At 35.5% G+C, this 21,223-nt stretch overlaps 1 pseudogene; it reads right to left on the bottom strand.

The window, feature by feature from the left end:
• Positions 1-618: 618 nt before the first annotated feature.
• On the bottom strand, positions 619-20,740 carry LOC113060339 (tyrosyl-DNA phosphodiesterase 1-like; annotated as a pseudogene).
• Positions 20,741-21,223: the final 483 nt, after the last annotated feature.

Below are 21,223 nucleotides of genomic sequence, written 5' to 3'. Positions count from 1 at the left end.
TGTATTTTGAACACTTTCAATATATCACTGATGCCGGGGGAGAAAAGTCCTCCTCAAACACATTACTGCATCACTGTAGCCAGGAACGAAAAAATCAATCTGCCCTTGGAGCTCGTCTGGAATTCATTTCAGAGGATATGGCCATAATCAAACTTTAAAAAAGACCAATTTGAGTTATTTTCACCATTTCATTTAGTCCTCTTTTTATCTGAACTCTATTCATTATATGACAAATCCGGTTCAAAATGGATGTGAAAAATCTTTTTTTTTTTTTTTTTTTCTTCTTCTTTATAAATGGTACCTATTACCTGCTTCTGAGGTTTTTGAATCAAGGAGTGAACACGACTGGGTCAAAACCATTGACAATAGTTCATTTGATTGCTGTTTTCAACATACATTACTGGATTTCTAGATTAACATAAGATCTTTCCACAAGTAATAGGAGGACACTACTACTGAAAAATGTATTTAGTTCAAGGTTTTCCCATTGTAAAATGCATTTGGCCTTTTTACAAAATGTTTACAATTAAGGCATAACTAAACATCTCAACAGTTTCTATGATTACAAAACATTATGGGTGCACTACTATGGTGTACATTTACTATTTGTGTCAAAAGTTAAAGTGTGTTTAGGTGTCTTATGCAGATGATCCCAGCACCTCGAACTGTTTAAGAAGGAACCCATACAGGGCTTGAGCATAAGGAATATTCCAGATCCATGGTTGATCTGCAAGAAGAAAACACAACTGAAATGCAACCGCATATATTAATGGAAACCCAAGAGATTTATAGTCTGAGTCTGACCTGCTCCAGGCAGAGTTCATGATGCTTTGTGATGATGCAGAATTACGTATTTGCCTTGGGCCAACAAAGAATCCTGGTATAGACCGAGTAGAAGGCTCTGACCTTTCCCTGAAGGCTGCCTTGAGATAGATGCTCACCTGTGGCATAATTGTACTGTAGTGTGTGGACTGTATCAGTATAACGGATCATGCACAGACTGTGGTTTACTTAATAATGTATTATAGGATATACGTAGACTTCTGGAAAAGACTGTAGAATGGCAGTATCCATGGTAACTAGCTGACACAACTGGATTCGATCACAAAATAACCCAGCAGTTAAAATACCTCTAAAAAGCACATGAAACAAAACCATTTAGTGAATGAGTCAAACGGTTCACTGTTAAGGCAGCTGAGATATAATACCTGTAATATGAGAACATTACACTTTATAACTGGAAAATAAAGTGAGTCACTTGTCTCAAAGGAGTTCTCAGAATGATATACAGACGTATACTATAGTCAACCTTCAAAAAGCTTGTCTTGTGTGTATATATATATATACACATTGCTTTAAAAAGTAATATATAACAGTGTTATTTTAGTATCATTGAGATATATTTGTTGTTAATCAAAAAATGTTTTTCTAAATCAAGTCAAAATGAACAAATGGTGCAGGATGAATTATGCATTAAAATATAATATTTGAAGTTAGGGGCTTTTTAAGATTTCTAAGCCCGAATGTGAGCAATAGTAATAACGATGATTGCCTTAGCAAGAACTACTAAATGATTTAATTAGTGCAACAATTTCAAGACCGTTCAATAATGACATTCATCTAACAGCAGGAACACACAGCAGTAGGGCTACACAAACAGTCACATCCAGGCTTAATTGTTGCCTGGAACAGCACCAATATACGTGAAGATGAAGGGAAGCAAAATTAATCATTTAGGGTTTGTCTTATTGGGGGAATGGGTGCATAAAAATGGCATGCAATTTACCAAAATGAATTCTTGCACATTAAAAAAGCATTCATAAAGAACAACCTCATGTTTTTGGAAGGAAGAATCTCCTAAAAATGAACATTACTCAGTATAAACTTACTTCACAGCTGTGGTCACCATTCACTTGCATTGTATGGAAAACTGCACATTCTGCTATAAATGGGTCCAAAATTAATTAAAAAACATGAGGGTAAACAGATGACAGAATTCAGAACTATTCTTTTAATGGTTCTTAAGCAGCACTCAAAGGTCTCTTCACTGAATTAAAGTAGCAGCCTCAAGTAGCTACTGAGTAGCGGTCCATTAATTCACAATGGCTGGTCCTCAATCTTTAGTCGTGAGCTAAGTCTGAGCCTGTTTAAAGAGTAGAGAGTGATGAGAATTCTGAGCTGAAATGAATCTATCCTTTTCTCATCACTGAGTAGAAGCATCAGCAGTCAGGTCAGAAATAGAAATGTGTTAAGATTGTCTTAATATAGAAGTGAAGGTACTCTTTGAGATATAGATTTGAGTCTGTCACTGTGTTCGGTCTGTATAAACATCACAGGTGTTGACGGCAGGGGCACAGGTGAAATGAGAGTGAGCATGACACCGATGCTCTTAATAAAGGAACCATAACATATCCCCTTCCCCTTAAAATAAGTCATCTTTGAAAAATAATACCGAAAATAAGAAACCACTTCTAACACACCTAATACATTTACTCATCATTTAAAATGACAAAGTTATATACAGTTATGGGTAAATAAAAAAATAAAAAAAGTTTTTCTTTTGTTGTTTTTTTATGACAATTAAGCATGTTTTTCCTTCCGAACCCTCAATAATTTAATGTATAAAAACATTAAGCTCATTTTTTTGTTTTGTTTTTTTGTTTTTTTACCTCAGCATTGATTTATAATATGTTTTTATAATATGTTGTTCTCTTAATAAGAACAAGATTTTTTTTCCCATAACAATAATCAGTATTAGGATGGAAATTTTAATCTTATTTATTTTCTTCGATTGTGGGGTGAAGTACCTGGACAAAGTTTTTTTTTTTTTTTTTTTTTTTTCTTTTCCTATATGAGAATTCCAAACTGTTCAATTCTAATTTTTAAAATTGAATTAGTTTGGTCCTTAAAAATGATTAAATACAAATGACTATTAATCAAACCCCATGCTGGTGCTCTGGCAAGCAGAAATATCACTCAAGACAAGATTACTTCCAAGCAAAGAGCTATGCAAAAATCAAATCAAGAGCAAAAGAAAGTCTCTTTACTTGAACATTTTCATGTATTTCCCTTTGTGTGAAGAAGGTCAGGTATGGAAGAGCTGTTGCCATGGTGCATGCAGAGCAATTTGCAATTGCACATTTGCTTTGTAAAGTCCAGTGTTATCGGTCTCAAATGACCTTCTGGGTATTATTTAGTATAGTGTAAAGGTAAAGATTTGGGTGGCTTGAAGAGGCTAAAACGCTTGTGTGACTCCATTGCAGTTAATTGTTACACACACACGGTTATGTAAATGACTGACATTGGACCAGATCCAGTGGGAAACTGAATATCACATGAATGAGTGTCAACAAGGACAGTGACATGACACATTTGATTTGATTGGATAAGTATCATCTGTAGGAAATGAAGTGCCTCTATTAAGCATTTGCTCACAGATAGCAGAGGCGAGACACTCCGAAAGGCCTTGGTGGTAATAACTTTCATCTGCGCTTTAAATGAGTGCTGTCTGTCCTGCCTGCGACCCTTTTAGTAGATGACTGGAAAATCATAGACACTGTTCTGTCCTCCACTTGCACTCGTTTTAGAATATTAAAATGTGCTCAATTTATTGTCTATTACAATAATAATAATAATAATTATTATTATTATATAACAAAAATAATAATACAATAATTCAGTCAGACATGAATGAAATTCTAGCCAAGCTGGGAGATACTCTTCAAGCTGTATGTCATCAAATTAGAATTGCATTTTAACCTAATTTGAGTATACACATTTGGCAGTCTGATTAAATATTAGGTAAAAATCTATATTTATATATAATCTATATATTATATAAATTAAACAGATTATATAAATTAAATATAAATACATTTTAGTTCAAAAGTTTGGGGTCAGTAAGATTTTTTTTTTTAAATGTATTTGAAAGACGTCTTATGTGATAACCACAGCTGGATTTATTTAATATATTAAAAATAGTAATATTGTCAAAAATTATTATAATTCACAGTTTTCAATTTAAAATAACTTTAAAAATTGTGATAGAAAAACTGCATTTTCAGCATTTCTATCAGAAGTAATTCTAATATTCCTATTTGGCGCTCAGGAAGCATTTATTATTATCAATTTTGAAAATGGGTACAGCTTAATATTTTTGTGGAAACAGATTATTGCCATATAATTATTTGATGAATTGAAAGTTCAAGAGAACTGCATTTATTCAAAAAAGAAATCTTTTGTAGCATTAATAATGTCTTTACTGTCACTTCTGACCAATTTAATGTATCCTTGCAAAATAAAAGTATTAATTTCTTAAAAAAAGAAAAATAAAATAAAATAAAAAGTACTGACCCTGAGCTTTTGGTACATTGCAGAAACAAGTATGACATTCAAACACAAATAAAAAGATTCACTGAAAATGTACATTTAGAGTGGAAAAACATAATTTACTGCTAAAAACAGATTGAAACCACAGTGATGCATCACAATCAGTGCAGAACCCCCATTTTTCTCTTGATCTGCAGGCCACACCCACTCATCCCACTTCAGACTGAAGCCTCTGTTATCAAAAGACCTATGCTGCTATGGAAACCACAGAGGGCTTCTGCCTCAGTTCATAAACTGATGACACCCTTGGTTTCAATAGTACCATCGATTGCCACCTCTATTTTCTCACCATGATTAAAGGTCGTCTAACTGACGTGTCAGGAGCAGGGCCCATAGCACTGTTTTCATTTACATTTACTAAGAATGTGGTGCCGATTGCAAATGGATTTTCTCTGCATTTATAGAGCTAAGCAATCAAACGGTCTTTGCCAAGAGACTGGCATAAATACTAGTGATTCCTGACATTATCAGTAGCATGTCATCTAGGGGATATACCCAGCCATATAAGCAATTTCAAAAACCGAAAACGAAGGAAAGGACCATCACACGTTCAGACAGTTTAGTATGTGCTATTTTCAACATTAGCTGCTATGACAACATCAAGTGTTTTATTTTTCTCTGCCAAACTGCTATACCTAATACCATATTCATAACCTATCATTTTAAGTTTGCCCCGTAAGTCATGGTTAAATATCATGGCACTTCCAACAAAGGAATGACATTTCTTGCACACGTTCCTATGAGCGTGGGTTAAAAAACGGAGATAAGTATGAAATGAAATACTGACATGCTTTCCCTAGAACTGTATTTGGACTGTAATCTAGGTCTCATAAAACAATAACTGCATAAATATAAATCCTAAAAAAATATATATTTTTTTTTCTTTTGACAGAATATGTTGAATGCAAAAATGGTGAAATATCCCTGTAAGCTTCCTGCCTCTGAATCTACGTATTTGCACAGAAATCTGAATCACAAAACACTGTAATTACCCAGCAGATGATAATGGGTTAATTTAATGTCATCAGCATGTCCTGCACGCTATAGTTTGGGTTCATCTGCAACTATGCAGTCAGTCAAAACAATGCACAGTTTTACTAAACTGCCATATACTTGAATGCCATATACTCATTTACATAAAATGAAAGGCTTCTCGTTTACACAAACTGACCTACGGGAAGCTAAGTAAAATTATTTTTCTTCTTGCATACATACATGTATACACACACACACACACACACATACATTCATATAACTGTTCATAAAAAAACTGTTGTGTTTAAAAATAAAACAAATGAACTCATTAATCGACTAGCTAGAGATGAATATAAGTGAATATTAAATTTTTTGATTTTTGATAAATGCTTTATGACAACATAAGAGTATTTGGGTGGCAGTAAATGTAATGTTTCCTCATTATTAATCCTACTTGATGGCTCAAAACACACACTGTGTAGCAAATTAAATGGCCATTAATTGTGTCATCCACACCTCTTGTGCATCACTGCTGTTAGCAATTAAAATATGAACTTTGCCATCACGAGAAGCTGTCTTTGAACACCTTGCTTATCAAATCCAGTGATTTATACTCGAGAAACACACTTACATAATGAATAACTGTTGGAGTGAAAGAGCAAATCAAGACACTTGTATAATTTTTTTTATTTATTTATTCAGCCTGGATACTGGTCTGCCCTGCAAGCTTTCATTTGCTGTTTCATCTTATGCATTTAATATCTACAGAGTGTTTCCTGAGCAATCATTTGAACTCTGAATTTCAAAGTAAAGGTTAACCTTTCTTCAAGCGATGATTCAGTGTACTTTTTAAGTATTAAGCAAACCTTTAAACGTTGATGCAAATGCCTCATTGAAGTGTAAATCTGTCATTTTTAATATGTGTGGATGTTCAGGGTTCAGAAGAACATCGATGACATTTTAATGAAGGTTGGAACTACAAAGTTACTTTTGGGGAATGGTGCAATGTTCAGTCTCACCTTTGCTTGAGTAACGCAGAGGTGGGAGGGTTAAAAGGCACTGGGAAACCTTTGGAGGAGCTGGAGACTGGAAACACATTCTTCTCCACAGGAAATGTGCTCATATTCTACACACAGACAAAGAGAAAGCACATGTTTCATGCTCAGTAGGCATATGCAAATATGTTAATGTTCAAAATCAACAAGTCTGATATTCAACACAAACAGGCCAATTTAAGTTCTATAAATAGGCAAAATATAAAATTTTGGTTGTCAGATGAATAGTTGACTAGTCAGTCAATCATCCCGCCCCAACCCTAATGCCTAAAGATTAACTAGGATTAACTAGGATTCAAAAAATAAATAAATGTTTTAACCCAAATAAATAATTATATGCATAATAATAAGTACAATTCTGAAATATATGGCAAAAACACAACAGCATTTACATAAAAAGAACCAGTGCATTACTCACACTGTCCAAAAAAACAAAAACAAAAACAACCTCAGATGATGGAGACAATACATGACAAAAATACTCATCCAGCTCTAATAAGAATGTGTCACATCCTGTTTTCTGCGGAAAAAGCCAGAGGGGAGCAGGGCTGTTCTGAGGGAAGCTTAACTCTCATTTGTGTGGTGGGCATGATGATGGAGGGGGCTGGATAGATGTAAAGGGCACGGGGGGAATATATCACCCAGACTCAGACAGCTAAAGCTTTCTCAAAACCCAGAGAGATGCAGCAGGTGCATGCAACTCCCAAACTCTGTCCTGCTATTTGTAAAAACAAAACAAAACAAAAAAAAACACGAAACGTCCTAGAAACACATTATAAAAAGTGTGAAAAAGGTTAATTCTGAATGTGGAAGGCATCTGGGGAAGTTTAGCAAGCTTTTTACATACATTTAATCATTTAGCAGACACTTTTATCCAAAGTGACTTACAAATGAGGAGAATAGAAGCAATTAAACAAGCATTTAGGACTCTTAACCTTTGAGATTATTTCAAGATTAAAGACCACCAGCACTGACCCCCATATATATAATTTAGCAGATATGCACAGGTGCATCTAAAAAAAAAAAAAAATAGATTATCACGGAAAAAGTCTTATTTTTTGTAATTTAATAAAAAAAGCTAACCTTCTTATGTTCTAGATTCATTGCAAACAAACTGAAATATTTCAAGAAATATTTTTTTGCTTTGTTTTAATTCTAATGGTAACGACTTACAGCTTAGGAAAATTAAAAATTCTGTATCTCATTGTGTGTGTGTATTTAAAAACAAAAGAAAAAACAAAGAAAAACTCCCTAATAACTTTCCAACTTCTAGTTGCCGTCACAAATAATGAAGATAAATTGTGCTTGCGTAACTAATAATAGCATCTTAGTGGTTGAGCAGAGGCATCATTGAGGTTAATGTGGTCTGGAGTAACATGAGGGTGAATTAATAATTGAGTGATCTATCTGAATTTCTGCCCAATCAGCAGATGTCAGACAAAATGACAGAGTTTAAGCATATTAAATTGTTTAGCACTAGTTTTCTCATTACTTATATCCCTGGTTCTGATGTTTTTCACTAGCATCTTCATGTCTATTGAATCCAGCTGTTCTTTTTTGCCACAGCTGCTTTTGGCTGCAGTAAAAAACAAGTAGACAATTTGATGGTTCAAGAGGATACCAAGTAAAGTAAACATCCAATTGGGTCAGAGCTTAAATGGTTAACCAAGAATATTTCAACTCATCCAACAGTTTGGAAAAGCAAACAAAAATTAATTCACTAAACCGAGCGCTATGAATTCATACACATTGTGAAAAACATCATTTCTGTTTACCTGAAGCCTTATAATATGGTTACCTTCAAAACATGTTTCATTTTTTGTTTCAATTTGTGGTGCAATTTAGGGTTCGTTTACAGCAAAATACGGGTAACTTTTTATGCATTTTTCCTGTTTGTTTGCACATCAACAGCGTTTTGAGGAATGAAAATGCATATATTTGAAAACAGTTTTAAAAGTGCAAGTTTTTGAAAATGCCACCGTTATGGTTTCTGTGTCAACACCCAAAACAGGAATATTTGAAAACTATGACATCATGCGCATGCATATTCAGACATGTGCAGTATGTGACGATTTTAAAGGCTATAGCGCGAACAAACATTCACAACAATGGAGGAGTATATGGTACTGTTGTTGCTGCTCAAGAGTTTTCTAACACTTCTTCAGCAAAGTGTGGATTTACTTCACCAATATTACAACAACAACGGAGTCCCATCATATACAACATATAATCATAACTTCCCTGCAGGTACTGTTTACTAACAAGGTGACAGCGTCAGCTTCTATCCTAGCATTTGTAATACAGCATTTTTGGTCTTTGTTTTGCAGATATGTGTAAACGCGAATTGAGTCGTGTATACGTGAACATTTTTAAAAACGAAAGGGGAAAACTTTTCTGTTTTTGACTACATCGTTGTTATGTAAACATAGCCTATAATGTCAGTGCATGTTAAACTGAACATTAATTTTCTTCCAAATTTCTGTAATGGCCTTGACTGCTTGGATGAGCTAGTAATGAGCAATATATGTAAATACTGAATCAGAAAAATTGACAAAATTATGAAATCCTTAATTAAGCAAAAGCATGACTCATGAACTGCTTTATCACCTCAGGAACATACTTTAAGTCCACTAGCTTTGTTGGTGGTAAGAGAGGACATGGGCGATCTTGGCACATTAATAACCACTGGTTATGATTAGTGTATGCCAACACAGCATGACTGAGACAACGTGATGCTGTACTGAAAACAACGAACACGTTGTCAAATGTTTTTCGTTAAGAACAAAAACAAAATGTAATTCTCTGGTGATCTTCAAAAGTCTGATCTCAGACACTTAAACAAGAGAACTTTAATTAAAGCCCCACACTGTGGCAAAAAACAAAATGTGACTCGTTATGAAAATTATGGAGCATGACCTCGAACAGATGCAAAAATAACTTCAATAGTCAACATACAGCCTCATTCGTGACTTAAGCATGCAACCAATTATTATAATGTGTATTGAACGCAAATATAATGTCTTAAAAACATGCTAAGTTAAAAATATTAGACAACCTAAAAATGGCTAATCACTATAATGCAACAAACCTTGTGATTTACTCAAAAATGACCTCTAGCAAGAGCTAACCATGACACAAACAAGACTGTGTTCAACTAAAACAAAGAGGCTTCAGGCCAAAAAAAAAACAAAAACATATCCCTTTTAAATAAGACAGCCCAACCTTTCACTATCCTCTTTCAAACTCTTGCTTTTCCCCCCTCTTTTTTTCCACGGTAAGAGAACTGAACCATACTGTTGCTTAGCAACTTTTGAAGTAATTCTAAGACCTACCCTGACAACAAGGACAAATTACCCTGCGAGTATTGAGCAAATACAAAAGTGCTCTCTCTACATATGAAGAGATAAGAGATCTACCCAAAGACATTATGTATAGTAGTTACACACATAAGAGTAGTTAGATGTAAGCTCAGATAATTTTCGTCTTTCTCATGAAGGTCCTTCTCTTGAGAGTTTTACTGGAGATCTTCATTTCTCTTTTAAACTAGAACCCTGCTGGAAAAAGGCTAAAGTGCGAAATATTTTGAAACGTGACTAGAAAATCTAGGTAACACTAATTGTGGTTAGCGTTAACATGGTTTACACAGTTAACTCCATGATTGTCCATGACCTTTCCAAGCTTGCAAATCACCTTTAAGAAATTCTTGTTTTTGCTCAGTTCTGGGAATTTGGGAGTCCATTATATGCCGCTTACCAAGGTGGTTTCCCAGTCTTAACCAGACTGATTAAGATGCTCTGATGGGCCAACTTTTGTAGCCCGACTGTGTAATAACCTAGCTTCTACCAGATAATGCCCATCTTTGATTAACTAGAGACCTCCAGCCACAATCAGAAGCTAGTTTTAATCGGATTTAGCAGATGGCCAGAAATGCACAGATACTAGAACAGGCTTCTGAAACAAATAAATATTATGAAGATCTCAGTTGTCATGTATTGACTTGAGTCACAATACTCACAAAGGCTGAAGGCAGGTAGAGGACTCCCAGTTGAACCATAATCTGAGAGTTATTCTTCTCCAGGGCGCCACAGGCAGCTTTTGATAAATTGGCACTGTGGGAAGATACCAGCAGATGAAGTTTCACAAGTCTCAGAGTCAAACAATCATGTAAATGTCACCTAAACCAGAAGTGTTAGCTTTAAATATGTCAAAGCTAAATGATATTGTTGAGGAGACTTTCAGACTGTAATTACTGAATAATTCATGTGTCTTACAAGTTTAAGAACGATGAGCTATGCCTGTAGGCTTCATAAAAAGGTCCATGAATAACTCGTCACCAGACACAACTGACCTAGAGACTCCCTATGCATTTTACCCATTATTAAAACCACAGCTTTGAGAAATGCCGTAGGAACAGTGGCCATTCATGCTGCCTTAAAATGAAAATAGCATGTCAATGCAACAGCCTTGGGAACATCATGTGTTAAAAGATTTGACTAAAGAGTATCTTTGTCTGCTGGTAAAAGAGAGGTGTATCTTATCTTCTAGGTTTTAAAACCAGAATCTCTCCTCAGAGATTGGTTTTCTAGGGAACAACAGGCAAAAAACAAGCTTTCAACTGCTGAACTTAACATGCTATTCCTGGAAGTAATTTGAAAGATAATCAAAGACAAGAGTGTTCATCATTGTGTTTTATAACCCACCTGACGCTTGTCCACTTCACCACTAAGACAAGTCTTTACCACTTCAATTGACCAATTGCACTAAAGGGCTTTGACTTTGATTATCTGTAAAAGCACTGTTCGAGAAAACTTGTTAATGGTCCATGGTGCTAACTAACAAACATATAACCTACCAGACTGATGAAACCGGAAAGTGGTTATGATTTTGCAGCTAAGAAACCGCTAATGAAAGGGGATGACATAATCTTAAATAAACAAACATATCAGGCTCATGTTGTGTAAATATACATCTACAGGGCCTAAGGGATCCTTCGAGTGGAACACTATCAATGCAGCACAGAAGACACAAATCTGCCAGGGATCAGGGAAAACCAAGCCTTCTGCCAAGAGCATTATTTAGACAGCTATGTGTATAGTTCTCTGAAGAACGTAAGAGCAGAAAGGGTGCTGATCTCATCCAGCTCATCATTGAGATGTATTTTGGTGTTTGTTACAACAAACTAACACAATCACATCTGAACTAATATATGAGAAAAGTTTCATAATCTCATTTTGCTAAAGCAGCTTGAATGTGAATTAACAAAAAGGCAAAGAATCGTAATAAAATAGGTGTTTAACATGATGTGCAAAATCAGCGAGTGATAAAAAAAGTTAAAATTTAGATGTAAATAAAAAAAAACAAATTATTTTTCTTCTTGCATACATACATGTACATACACACACACACACACATACATATACAAAATTAGCAAGCAAGTTTATCATTCTAACTTTGTGACCAGGAACCAGGCTAGTTGTGTGAAGTCATATAGGTTTTAATGTGGGGCATCGCATTGCTCCTACCAGTGACACCAGCATGCCAGCCACTGTTTAGAGGAGAAAGATTGAAAAAGTAAGAGAAAGAGAGAAAGAAAATGGAGAAACACCAGCTGATATACCATTCCTATGTGCAAAAACACCCAAAGAAGCATTTCATGCCATTTGCAGGTGCAGAGAGATGATGTTTTAGGACGTACAGTGCAGACGAAGAGGAGAGCTTTCTGTCTGATTGCTGTCAGCATTCAGGCATGAATACTGAAATCTACATGGACTCATTTAAATATACTGAGCAGAAGAGTGTGCACTACAGAGGGGGACTGAGATTGAATCTACATCGCAATAGGCCCATCTCTGATCATTGAGGAAAATTGAGGCGAACAGTAAAATAGCTTATTTATAGTGATAATGTGTTAAAATGATGAGAGAGATTGGATAAGAACCCAATTGAAATTTCTAAGGAGCAATTTAAGGGTCATATAAATCTTGGGAAAGACATCTGTTTAGATCACGAGGTCTGGAGCATTGCTAAGGAGCCTTTTCAGGAGAATATTTATGGTAACATTTAAAAAAGCTCATTATAGGCTGAATATTGATGAGTATAATTGTCAAAATATGTTCTTTTTTTTCACAGAGATAGGAAAACTTACTGGAAACATACTGGAAAAACGAATGGAGCCAAAGCTGTTTTTGTGCTGTCTATATGCTGTGGGGTAAAGATCCCCAGCTGCAGGGATAAGAACAGTCGGTTGTCATATAACGATTGTGGAGGTGTGAGGAAAATATTGTTACTATTTTTTTCAGAATAAAAGAATGGATGATACCTGGATAGCCCCCCAAACTGGTTCTCACATTTTCCACAGATGGATAAACCTAGAAATGACAGAATGACAGGACTCTGAAAGAAATGAATACTGCATTTAGGGGTCCAAGGATGGATTCAATTGAAAAAAAAAAAATACATTTTTACTTTTAAAGATTCTATTTCAAATAAATGCTGCTCTATTGAACCATAATAAAAAATAATCCTGAAAAAATAAATGTACTGCAATGTCCATAAAAATATCAAGTAGCACAACTGATAATAAGAAGAAATGTTTCTTGAGCACCAAATCAGCATATTAGCATAATTTCTAAAGGACTGTCTGTCAAAAATCTTGTGTTCCCTGAGGAACTGGACAGAACTAAACTGTGACTAAATACAGACGTGAAAATCAAAAAGTAGCTTTGTGCGTATGTTCTATATATATCTACATTTAGAATTTCTGAATAGTTTCACCCCTACCTACCAGTTATGGAACTGAATCACCTCAAAAGTTCAACAGAGTTTCTGAAGCCTGCTAATTGTAAGAGTCTTCGGTCTTTAGAGATGACACATGATGATACGGTCTACCACCTTGCTCTGTGCTGAAGACTCTCTGTGTGGTGCCTTGCCTTTTCAACTGACATTTAACAATGGCTGCATCAGACAGAAATCAATCTTCTATCCTTCCATCTGAGCAGATATTGTTATGCAAATAACAGGATGGATGAGAATTCTTCTTGTAACTATTGTCTCTTAACAGCTCGTGCCGAGTGAGACGTGAAATGGTTTCCTTTTTTGTACAATTGGAATTCAATTAAAGCAAATGGGAACGTGCTATGAATACTAATAGCTAATTAAACACGCAGGACATCAACAAATTTCAAATTTCATAGCTCAGAAGATTTATATACCGGAATGCGAATGAGGAACACGGAGAAACTGGCAGAAGCACATGCACCCCGGCGTCCCTCCTTGATTATAAGCTAACTGAAATTGATACAATTGAGGGATAATTTATAGTGATCGATAAGCGAGCTGGTAGAAGAATATGCAACTGTGTTTATTGTAATATCCATCTGGCCACGCTGTTTGCAAACCAGAGAAGGTGATACGAACAGATCCTTTCACTGTTTCAGCATGCTCTGTCTAAAGGGCCTGTTCAAAACACTCACCAGGAGCATCTGTGTTTCTGGACTGGCTAATGATTTCCCTGGCTTCCCCAGTGTGGTCAGAGTGCGCTGGAACTCAGCTGCCAACCATTTAGTCTTATCAAGTCCCATGGAGCCAATACTGGAGAACTGGCCGAGCACGTGCCATTGCTCTTCATTCTGCACAGGCTTTGTGTGCTCGCCGAGCAACTGAGAGAAACAAAAACAATGAGTGCATGCCACACTACGTCAGTATTTAAATGCGTCTAATTTGGATAGATTTTATCAAGTGACAGATGAATTAGCAACAAAATTGAACGCATGGCCTTTGAAGTCAACAACAGAAGATACTTAAAGCGTCTTGCCTCTCTTTTAAAAGATGATAAGCCTATTTATTCTAGCTTTCCTAAGTATGCACGATTTACGTTTACATGTTATTTTGTTCACCAGTATTATTTTGCTCTTCTGTCAGCAATCTATTCAAAACAGCCCTTAACCTATTTTTGATTCGCAATCCACCAGTTAAGATCCACTGATATGGCATGAACCTTACGTAGGTCACAGTCATTCAGTCAGTCATTCATATCAAAGTGCTGTTTTAAAAAAAAAATCAGTGAGTTCAGTGTGACTTCACTTCAGTACAGAAACTGAGTTCTCCTGGCTCAATTTCTGAATCTTGCCAATCCAGCACCTCGCTCTGCCTGCATTATCTGAATTCCCTCAGTAAATAAAGGCATGAAGAGTACGTCTCAAGGCATCCTGCAGAAGTACAATGCTTTTTCATGGACATCAATCATTCTTAAGTCTGGGGTGGAGAGGAGCTATTGCCTTTGAAGAAAAAAGAACTTGAATCACACAAAAAGACTGCGTAACCACACAAAAACATTACTTTTCTCAATCGCAGATGGCCCCACTTCTCCATGGCAGGTGCTTGATATCTTCCTGGAGTTGAACCAATGAGATATACCCTATACAGAAAACATAGATAAGAAGTTACTTGCTTAGAAAACAAAACTGTATTTTTTATTTTAATTATTGGTTCATTTAGATAATATTTGATGACCATATGAATGATGGAGGTGGGATTTTTTTTTCCCTGCAATTTTCAAAATTTATAAAATTAACCGTATCCTATTAGTAAAACCAACCTTTGGCATATGCATCGTTTTTTTCCTTTTAAATCAAAATGCAAATTAACTAGATATTAATGAGCAGAACTGTATAGACTTCTGAAAACTCATTCTAATGATTCATTCTAAAATCAATCTAAAAATCATCAGTAATAACTGCTGAAAATTCAGATTATTTTTTTTTAAATATATTCAAATATATTCAAATTTTTTTGTTATAATGTTTCTTAATATTACTGTATTTACTGTTATATTTTGTCTAAATAAATGCAGCCTTAGCGAGCATCCTTCAAAAAATAAATAAATAAATAAATAAATAAATAAATAAATAAATAAACCCGTAACCCCAGACTTTTGAAAGGTAGCAGACATGCCATTCTTTTACATTGGTATCATTTATTTCAGATAAATCTAGAATTTCTGGCAAGATAAGCAGCATTTTGGATGCCTTTTGCAATTAATCAAAAGTCACACTATGCTATTCTGATATAATGTCAACTTTCTAATTTAAATAAAAGATTCTCACCTTGTTTCTGACAGATCATGCTGTTTAATGCGGTCAATCCACTCAGCGAGCTCTGGAGCCTGATATGCTTCCAGGTATTCCCGCAGGTCTCTTTTGAAGTTGGTTGGAGACTCTCCAGCTGTTCCCGGACTTCCCTCTGGTAACCTGGGGTACAGAGGACCCATCCACATCCTGTCATAGAGATACAATAGCATATTTACTAAGGTGAATCATCAAAATGTTACAAAGTTCATGCACAAGACTGTCAGATCCTGAAGTGGCGACAGGTGTTTCATATTCAGCTTGCTTGCGTTATATGCCTGGTAAAAAAAAGCCTCTGAAAATCAATTCCAAGAGCGACCACAACATTCATTCATAAAAGTCATTTGTTTTGGGAAACAGACTACACTGGTTTGTTTTTGCACACATACCACAATGACAACTCAATAGAAAGATGTTACTTGATATCATTCCATATCTTGTTATTGTATCACAATACATACAGACTGAAAACTCACACTTAAATGTTTAAAATATGATTTCTTTTGCCATGGCTTTAAAGATTCAGTAGTGACGGAGCATCACTGCTGAGAACAAAAGCAATGGAATAAAGTTATAATATGTCCCTCAATAAAATTCAGTTACAAAAGATAAAGAAAACATGGGTTGTAAAAATTCCACATACATTTTCATTCACCTCAATTAAAAAATAGGTTCTATTTTTATTATATTTACTATTGCAGAAGCATCAAGGGTTCTGCATTCCACAAGTGCACACATACATGCAGAAAAAGACTTCAACATGCTAGACGTCTCTTAGAGAAGTCCAATAACTCATGATTGGAGGAGTGTGGGGACTCTTCTTGACAGACTGGTTATAGAATGTTCCCATAAGGCTCTAGGAGAACAAATCAATATGGATTCAGATCGGAGCCATTACAATAAAGGCAGCAGAAAAGCCCTTCAGAGGAGATTTGAGAGGAAGAACCTTTGTCTGTGTGAATAATAATGAGAATATGGCCTGGGCTGCAATATAGAAGGGATACCTGGGATCAGACAGAACAAGATGGGGAGACATGTCTGACCTGTAATTATATTCCTTGTGCTTCACTGAGGTCTGAAGCTGATAGAGACAGGTTGGCAAAGTGAATATATGTGAGTAACAGAGGATGTATTCTGCATAACATTGATGCAATACTCTGGCCTTCAGGCAACTACATCTAGCATTCACCCAGCCAATTCAAAAAGATGCCCTATGCCTTACTATCGTGAGAGAGAAAAAATCGTTGCTGTTAGAAATCTTGCAATTTTCATGGAAATAATAGCTCTCTTTTCTATTCAGCCATGGTCTCAACCTAACTTATTACTCGGGGACACACACAGGCACTAAAAGTAGCAAATTTATATTTTTGTTAATTAACTCCAGGACATCATGGGCTACAGTCAAAATTATTATTTGTCTTTCTCAATCCTATAGTACTCAGTGCAAATACATTTTCAGCTGTAGCTTATAATGTTTCATTGACCTGTGCATTGTTTGTACAATATCTCAAAAATCGGTACATACTAAATATCTGAAGAAGACATATGCCCGATTACACCAATGTTTTTTTTTTTTTTTTGTTTTTTTTTATGAGTGCACTAACTGAACAAATCTGTAGTTAATTACAAGAAATGTTTATTGAGCACCAAATCAGCATTAGATTGATTTCTGAAGGATCATGTGACACTGAAGACTGAAGTGCTGGCTGCTGAAACATTAGCTTTGACAGGAATAAACTGCATTTTAAAATTAAAACTTTAAATTGCAATAATATTGAGGAATGTTGCTATTTTTACTGTATATAAAAACACGGAATAGAATTGAATCCATTATGAATTGATTGGCAGAGGGTTTGCTTACTATGCTATGTGAACTGACTCTGATTTCGCAGCACAGGTCGAGTGAATGTACCAATATACTCCACTATGTCAGATTGTCTGAATATACTGTATGTAGGCCAGAGGCTTTAAATATTAAATGCTCAATTGAGAGATTTCATCTTAGTGTGGGTGATAACCTAACTGCCAGCCAAACCCTGTGACTCTAGAGCTTCTGACTCCTTAAAGGTATTCTGTTCCTGATAGACCACTAATAAAATCGAACCTAATAACCGAAAGCGATTCCTAATTCATTAGCCATCGCTCTGACCTGCCTGCTAACTTCTGCTGCTGTGAATATGACACCACGGAGAATATCTTTATTAATGAACATCATTCATAAAACGCTGCTTCATTTAAGCAATTATTCCATTTAGCTAATTTAAACAGACCATTTCAGGTCAGAGGAGTCTATAACAACATGATTGGTTTATCTGGATTTGCAGAGCTCGACAATCCTATTTAGGATACATCAGCTTAATTTCAATTTACTCTAAGTGTCTGCTCAGTGTGTTGTCATAGCAACAGACAAATGAGTCATTAGGACTAGCAAACACATGACTTTCAGATATGAAAGAAATGTTGGCATATTCGGAAAATGAGCAACTCCAAAAGAGAGCAGAACATAAACAGCTCGTTTCTAATTGACCGCAGCATCAGAATTAACATTTCCGTTCTGATTCTTCATTGTGCTGCATGATCTGTGTGAGTGTGTATTTAGCTCCTCCCATTCCACACTGGACCATCTTACCCTCGGGTCTTCTGGTACCAATCAGCTGGGATGAGGTTTGAGATGATAATGATGACTCTGAATCCCTCCTCGTACCAAAGCAGCATCATTTTCCTGCAGAAGGCAACTATGACATGAATATAACTGATCTTATATAATGCCATCCATTTGATCTAATCTCTTTCTTTCATTTCTGTCCAACAAACAGTATGAAACACTACCAATGGCACATTTAGCAAAGACTCAGAATTACTTCCCTGCATAATAACATTGATTTGCCCTAAAATCCATGTCTTTTTGTGGCAAGTGGTATAAAAGAGTACATTTAAACACTGAGTCACATTTATTAAGCCTTCAGCTTTTGTGTTGCATTAATTGTAACAAGATCAATTCTACGCTGTCCTTTGTCAGGAAAAAAATTATTAATTTAATAAAAAACCCTCCATGCTTTTCAGAGAGTGATGTTTAGCACTCATTTAAAGGCAAATTAGCACATGAAGACTTAACAAAGGTGTTCGAGAAGGATTATACTATCAATCTTTTTGTTCTTTTGCTTCATTTTTGTTGAATTTATATGAAATAAGACAAGCAATTTAACTCACTCCTCTGGAGTCAAAAATGCTCAATTCTGTTATGTCTTTCTCTGTTGAATAAAACATGAAAGATTCTTGGGAGAGAAAACAGTGCTCTAGGAATACATTACATTAAAATTCAATACTGCGCCTGTTTAACATCTAATTTCAACTCATTACAAAAGATGCACAGCTGATAATCTGCACGTCTGCCAAGACGTTAATAGTCTCTCAGCTACCTTGGGGAGTGCTAGGTTCCATATGCATTATTATGCTACTGAATGCTTATAAAACCTAAATCCTGATCAAGGTATTAATGAAATTATATAAGTGAGCTACAACACTACTACTATTGCATTGTTACTTAAGTGTTTCATTTCATAACTGTGAGCATTAATATGTTGTGTAGTTCTCAAATTGTTTTATCTATATTCTGTGATGGGACTGACGGGATATAGCTTTCAGTTCATCCCAAAGGAGTGCAATGGCTCAGGTCTGGACTTTGTGCAGACCAGTAAAGCTCTACACATTAGACTCAGTTAGGCATTTAACTAGTGGCATCCTATGTTTAAAGTCACTGAGATTTTGGTGTGACCCATTCTACTGAGAAAGCTTATCATATGGCTGAATGCTTTGTTTTACACACCTGTTTTATGCCTACACACATATGTTTAACAATGTACTGTCCAGGATTTTTATAGAAACTTTAAGCTTAAGTCTTATTTTCTACAGATAAATAAAATGTCCAACACTCACGTATGATGTGTGGCAAATGCAATATCCAGAGACTTTAATATTTACTTTTTAACGTAATGGTTAAAAAGCCTTAAAGTTTTAAACTCTTACTGAAAAAATGTTTTTTAGAGAACCTCAAACTAACATAAAGTTTACAGTAATGCTTCCCTCTAGTGAAAAAAGTAGGTTATTGCAAAAATGACAGAACCTGTCAGAAACAAATATGTGGATATTGTTTGGCTTGCTCGATTAACCGAACCAGACTCTCTTTTTTCTCCATGAACGAGTATGACCGGCTTGTCCCTAAAGAACAACAACAAAAGCACTCAGTTTAGGCACAAACGAACTCAGTGGCATTTGTTCAGTTTGGTGAAATGATGTTTTATGTAGCTGTCTTACAGTTTGCAATTCTACATCAAATCCAAACAGTTTAAAGGTGAGATTTCATCCTACCTGAATTCAGGCGGATACTGCTTGGCTCCACCATCCATGGAAGGTCAAAGCATTAATTAAACTATAAAAGAAGAAAAAACATTAAAACATTTTGTATGGCTGGTTGTAGACTTCTTAGTTGCAACTTCATTCATTAACACAACACCTGTACAGACTCTTTCAGGGATCCGAAGATTGGAGAAAGACAGAAGAAGAAACAGATTGTTAGAAAATTATTAGAAATGCATCATTTTTTTTAAGTAGACATACATACCTTTGATATGCAGCGCTCCGGTGTTGAACTTTTTTGGTATCCCAGTGACTTATTTAAATAAAAACGATACATGTCGTTCAAAGACAATAAATTTGTCTCAAATAAATCAGCTGGCTCTTCTTTATAATAACCAGTGCTGTGTGGACTCGGAAGACATTTGACTTCAGTCTTCTTCATCTTGGGCTTACTTTAGACTTCTTGGGCTCATTTTTCAGGGCAGATGTTGTTGTTTCATCATCACTGCTTGAGAGGTTCCAGCCTGCTTCCTCTGTTTCTCTCTTTCTCTTTACGAAAGATGAAGGGTTGCTTTCATATTTTACAGGGATGGTTTGATTCACATGTGTGGCTGTCCTGGCTTCAGATCCCATGAAGGAAGCCGGCGGTTGATTCACAGAATGGGTGTCCACATTGCGTTTTGGACTCAGCTTGGGCTCTTGTATGAAGAAAGTGGTGATCTTATCAGGTTTCTTTCTAAATCAGGTTTAATACATGGTTTGTTCAAATCCTTCTGAGGTGTTGGAGGGATAATGTTGTCCTGATATGGTCCACTTGCCATGTTGACTATCCTGAGACATTTTTGTTCAGCTGTGGATCACAGTATGATTTTACTTTTATAGTTGCAAACAGTAAACCATTTACTTTAAACTTTCATACTATATAATGTATACAACACAGTTTTTCTCTCAAAACGGATAAAATGCATTGAAAGAACAACTTTGTGTATTTGCACAGGTAGATGGAGCTATGTACAAGAGATAAATGTCATATGAACAGGTGATAGATATACTTTATTACATAAGAACTTAGACTTACAAAGAGGCAGGAAGATAAAACTTAAAAGGCTACAACAATAATATATATATATTTTTAAATGTTACATATATACATGCATATATACAACTGCAAAACTGCTAAATCATTTTCCATTTTAAACTCATATCAAAACAACAACACAACAGCTCGTTGTGTTTTAATTCGGCATGCTCTCGCTCTGTCTGTACAATCCACATGTCACTTACAGCCTATATGACAATGTTCTTCAAAATAAAAGTCTGTTT

The sequence above is a fragment of the Carassius auratus genome, chromosome 42, assembly GCF_003368295.1.
Source record: "Carassius auratus strain Wakin chromosome 42, ASM336829v1, whole genome shotgun sequence".
In the NCBI taxonomy this organism is placed as follows: domain Eukaryota; kingdom Metazoa; phylum Chordata; class Actinopteri; order Cypriniformes; family Cyprinidae; genus Carassius; species Carassius auratus.
Note: the sequence above shows the minus strand (reverse complement) of the source record. Positions and strands in the feature narration are given on the sequence as shown.